This window comes from Dermochelys coriacea, chromosome 2 (genome assembly GCF_009764565.3).
Source record: "Dermochelys coriacea isolate rDerCor1 chromosome 2, rDerCor1.pri.v4, whole genome shotgun sequence".
In the NCBI taxonomy this organism is placed as follows: Eukaryota; Metazoa; Chordata; order Testudines; family Dermochelyidae; genus Dermochelys; species Dermochelys coriacea.
Window position 1 is genome coordinate 134,667,619 of NC_050069.1, and position 6,000 is coordinate 134,673,618.

The window sequence follows — 6,000 nt, forward strand, 5'->3', positions numbered from 1 at the left end:
TATATTTTGGAGGCCGCCACAATGGCCGTGGGCCCCACCACCCTCGGCAACGCCCGCACATATGTCTCCACGTGGGGCGAGGCAGGCACCAGGAGGCAACGGACGCCGTGCTTCCTGGTCATGGTGGGAAAGGGGCCCTGGCCACTATAAATTGTAGCGGAGGCGGTGGGCGGGAGAGATGATGTAGCGGCAGGTGGGGGGGCCGTCGCCACCTGGGCGTACACCCTGGGGGCCGAGGGAGGGACACCCGCAGAGCTGGTGGAGGGAGCTGCGGCTAGGGACGCGGCAGTGGGGGCAGTCCCTGCCATGGAGGGCCTGGTCTTTTTGGTGGGGCCCTTTCCCTTCTTTTTCCCCTGGCCCGTCCCGCCAGCTGGGGGGGCTCCCCTGGAATCTGAGGGGGCGAGAGGCATAGCAGCAGCAGAGGTCACCCCGGTGCCCGCCGCTGCCGGTGCCCTGGTGGGGGCAGGTGGTTTGGCAGCAGCAGGTGAGGTAGAGGCTTGGGGTGGTGATGGAGGGGCAGGCAGGGGAGGGGTGTCTGGGGCTGCTGGAGGGGCCCCACCCGTCATGTCCCCTGCCATAAGAAGCAGAGAGGGAGGGGAAAACACCGGAGAGAGGAGGGGACGGGGGAGGCAGGTTCAACTGCTCCTCCCCGCTAGGCTGCAGGCAGGGGAGGAGGGCGCCAAAAGGGGGGGGCTGGACAGGGGGGTATCAAGGGCTCGTAGGGGACAGTCACCGACTCAGGATAGGAATCCGGCTCCTCTAGCTGCACTAGTGGAGGGAGGTCACAAGAACGTTAGGGGGATGAGGTGAAATGGGGGCAAACTCAAACAGGGGAAGAGCACAAGCACATGGGCGGGGGCATTGGCGCACTGGGTAAGGGGCCAATCAGGGCAGGGGTACCACGTGGGAAGGGGGGAGAACCAGGCTGGAGGCAGGACATGGAACCGAGGAGCTAGCTTCAGAGGCCGGGGCGGAGCAAACAAAAGCTGCAGAGGGAGAAGGGCAGGGCAGGCAAAACAAAACTGAAGCCAGCGAGGTGCTGGGGTAAAGGGGAGGCAAAAAGGCTGCAAAGGGCAAAATGGGGCAGGTAACGGGGGACAAAGCTGGGGCTCACTAAAGGGGTCCAGTCCAGGGGGATGGGGGGGGCACGTGCACTCACATGTGCTTTCAAAGAGTCAGTTTGGGCTGGCTGCTGGTTCAGGCCCAAAAGGTGATGAAAGGGCATGGCAGGCCAAGCAAGCAGCAGAGTCCCAGAGGCAGGACCTGAGGCAGATGGTATCCAGCCAGTGGGGGTGGTGGAGGGGGCAGCAGTGGTGGTAATGGTGAGGGTTGGGGGGGACACACAGATGGATCAGGGGGCAGCTCCACACCACACCCCCTGTGACCCTGGAAACACAGTCAAGACCCCCACCACAAGAGCACAGTTTGAAAGTTACTCAGTCTTAAGGTCCCTCCACGGTGGTCTGCAAAGTCTCTAGGTGCTCCCCCACTGGTAGATGGTCCTCTCCTTTTCCTCCTCAGGCTTCGGCAGCTCCAGGCAGCAGACATCGCAGCAGCAGCAGCTCCAGGAACTCCAGGTGGTAGTCCAGGCAGGCAGAAGGACCCCTCTCAGGTGGTGGTGGTGTCTACAGTAGCAACAGCTTGGTTCCCTCACTCCCCCCTTCTGGGGAGTGGGCAGTAGGCTCCCCCCAAGGGGCTGCAGTTGGATCAGTAGCAGCACCCGAGGGTGGGGGGTCCAGCAGCCAGCCAGCAATCAGGTAGTAGAGAACAGGGAGGGGTGGTCTCTAGCCCAGCCAAAGGAGCAGCTAGAGCAGCAGGGAGAGCCCAGAGTCTAGCAAGCAGTACCAGCAGCAGCAGCCCTCTCCCTCCAGGGCAGAGGGATACAGGAGTGCAATAGAAGGGAGAAATGTTGGTCCCAAGTTAAGCAGGTCCCCTTTCCCTGGATAACGGAACAGGGAAGGTTCCAGAACAATCAGGAACATTCTGGAGACAATTAAGATAGGCTGATTAGAACACCTGCAGCCAATCAAGAAGCTGCTAGAATCAATTAAGGCAGGCTAATCAGGGCACCTGGGTTTTAAAAAGGAGTTCACCCCAATTTGTGGGTGGGGAACTGGGAGCAAGAGGCACTAGGAGCTGAGAGTGAGAATGCGGACTGTTGGAGGACTGAGGTGTACAAGTATTATCAGACATCAGGAGGAAGGTCCTATAGTGAGGATAAAGAAGGTGTTGGAAGGAGGCCATGGGGAAGTAGCCCAGGGAGTTGTAGCTGTTGCACAGCTGTTCCAGGAGGCACTCTAGACAGCTGCATTCCACAGGGCCCTGGGCTGGAACCCAGAGTAGCGGGCAGGCCTGGATTCCTCCCAACTCCTGGTCAGACACAGGAGGAGTCAACCAAGTTGGCCAAGCTGAGGGCTGCTGTGAAGCTCCAAGGAGAGCAAATCCGCCAATAAGCACAAGACCCACCAAGGTAGAGCAGGAACTTTGTCAGTGTATATATATATATATAATGCTCCTTTTACAAGGGTCTTTGTTGTGTTTGTGTTGAGATTACTATTCAAAGAATTGGATTTTGGGGGGGATCAAAGTTGTTGTGTTGAGTGTGCTGTATTTCTTTATATTTTATAGAAACAATATGTGTTTATTATGGCTCCAATTCAAGAATGTATTTAAGCACATGCTTAAGTTTTTAAGCAGGTGAATAGCCACATTGGCTTCCTTTTCAAACATATATAGGTGACATTTCTCAAATATGACTACAAATAAATTAACCAGCTGTACTCTGTTCAGTTATTTTATACCTACTCTAGTGTTTTGAGTCAAAACTTTAACTATCAGCATCTAATCTGTTTCTGGACAATATGCAAGAGTACTTTGCTGCTCAGGCAAAATTGGTAGCTGAGTCCATTGCATTGAATATTCCCCCATAAGGTTAAAAGAAAGAGATCCTTATGTGTTCTATTTTGGTCCTTATAGGTCCTGATAGAATTAGCTGGAATTTTACTATTGACTTCAGTGGATCACGATGACCCTATAGGTTTGCCCAATGGGAGACTTATAAAGAGTTCCCCAATTTATCTCCTTCCAAAACTAGTTTTAGTGTGAGCTAAAATTAGCCACTTTAAACCAAGTGGTGGAAATATTGAATAACAATAGTTTAAAAGGGAAAAAAGACCCCCATTGAACATCAAATTCCATAGTACTTACTCCAACACACTGTCGCTTTTCTCCTTGTACTGAAATGCTGCAACCCATCTTCTTTACTATTGTGTTTATTTGATACAGCCAGGGATGTTTGTTACCTGGCACTGAAAAGAGGAACTGGCTTTCTTTTCTAAAAATGTAGTCTACTGCACAGGAAATGTTAAGGCAGAAAAATGATTTAGAGGTTAAAAAAAAGACTCTTGGAAACTGCATTTACTGACTGGGATATTCATTCCTATTCAGTTACTGAGGCCTTGAAGTTAGATTACTTCTGTATGAAATATTTATATTTATGTCTCTGTCTGTTTGTTTTCACCTCTGTTGCACGCACTACAAAACTGAAGGGACATCTACTTTCTCACTTGGTTTGCTTGCTCTGCTGCTGATTTTGAGAACTCTCTAAGGTTGTCTCTCTCATTTCATTGATGCTACACGAATATTCTCTGTGACAATCTGCTGGGGTTTCCAGAATTGTGTATTACCCCTTTCAGCCTCATCAAGTGAGAGTTTTTTGCTACTCCTAAACTGTGTGACAACTCCCTGATGACTGCCTGGCCAACAAACTCTTCAGGATAGTGCTAGTCCAAACTGTGCCTTTCAGGTAACACTCAGTGAACCCCAATTCCAAAGTTCCCCACAGACGTCTCCCTCCAGTGTCCAGCCCCCTTACTGAACACTTACAGAAGTTAAGTTCATTGCTCCTTTAAAGAAACAGTACACTGCAGACTGTTATCTTAACTCAGCTCAACACACCTTTCCCATCAATCAGTGCTCTGAATTGGGTTATACTAAAAGTAAAACAAGTTTATTGAACAAAAGGATATAGAATTATGTGATACCATGAATAAGGACTAAAGATAGAAAGGGTTACAGGCAAACAATGTAAAATATGCTTTTAAGACAAACATCTGATTTAATAAAGTAGACTCTCTTGCTCAAAGAAGTCTTCCTCACCTATTTCTTTTCCACCATCGCTGACCAGACCCTGGCCAAGACCCTTTGCAGATCTCAAAGTGCCTGGTTCCTTTCTCTTTAGGTAAAGGATGCCAAAATTGATTTCTGTCCTTGCTTATATCTTCCAAAGTTTAACGCCTGCTTCAAGAGGCTGGAAGGTTCCTGGGGGTGCTGTGTCCATCTCCTATGGAGACTGTTAAATCAATGTCTTTCCCCACTTGCTCTCCTGATGACTTTCTTTACCTTTCATGTACATGCAATGGCGCTGGAACACTTTTTAGAGTGGGGGAGCTGCTCCCCTCTCTTCCCCCATCTGCGTCCCTCGACACCCCTAGAACTGGGGCCAGGAGCAGGGCCATGGTTCCAGAAGAGGGGGATACATACGGGATTAGGGGGACAAGGCTGGGGCCACAGCTGGGGGTGGGTGAAGAGCCCCAGGTTGGGGGCCAGCAGCCGGGACCCAGGTGCAGGGTTGGCAGATGGTACCAGGGCCAGAAGCCGGGACTCGATGCAAAACCTGGGGGTGCTGCAGCACCCCCTGCACCATTAATTCCCCCATCTCTGTGTACATATAACTTCATTGTCTTTGCCTGATAACCAGGCTGGTCTGACAAGCAAATACACATTTCTTTGTCTAAAGCAAACTGAGCTTGTGCATTTCCTGCCAAACACATTTTAAGAACATAATTCTAACACCTATTTATAACTATTTGTACACATCCTGTATATAAACCACATAAAGGTTTTGGGGATCGGTGTGTTACCATGTTGTATATGGTACCTTACATGGCACCTGTTAGATATAGATTATGACAACACTGTGCTAGGTGTAGTAAGTATGTCAGACCTGCCTAGAGTTACTGACACAGAGTGATGAACCACCACTGGGCCTCTATGTGACATTCTCCCTAGGGGAAAATTGCCATGAATCCCAACATTCTGATGGGATATTGAGAGAGAGATAAGGGTGAATGGCATGAGGAAAAAGCACTGGTTTTTTTCTGTTCCAAAGTGGCCTGATTCAAGCATTAATGGGAGCAGACATAGCTCTAATCTATAGTATACCCTATGGACCATCTATTTGGTGTCACCAAAAACCTGTCATCACCAAAAGCCACATAAAATACGTAGAATATTTTCAGACAGAGACAAACACCTACAAGATCTCTATCATGCATTACTACAACTACAATACCCACCTGCTGAAGTGAAGAAACAGATTGACAGAGCCAGAAGAGTACCCAGAAGTCACCTACTACAGGACAGGCCCAACAAAGAAAAGAACGGAACGCCACTAGCCATCACCTTCAGCCCCCAACTAAAACCTCTCCAACACATCATCAAGAATCTACAACCTATCCTGAAGGACGACCCATCACTCTCACAGATCTTGGGAGACAGACCAGTCCTTGCTTACAGACAGCCCCCCAATCTGAAGCAAATACTCACCAGCAACCACACACCACACAACAGAAGCACTAACCCAGGAACCTATCCTTGCAACAAAGCCCGTTGCCAACTCTGTCCACATATCTATTCAGGGGATACCATCATAGGGCCTAATCACATCAGCCACACTATCAGAGGCTCGTTCACCTGCGCATCTACCAATGTGATATATGCCATCATGTGCCAGCAATGCCCCTCTGCCATGTACATTGGCCAAACTGGACAGTCTCTACGTAAAAGAATGAATGGACACAAATCAGACGTCAAGAATTATAACATTCAAAAACCAGTTGGAGAACACTTCAATCTCTCTGGTCACTCGATTACAGACCTAAGAGTGGCTATCCTTCAACAAAAAAGCTTCAAAAACAGACTCCAACGAGAGACTGCTGA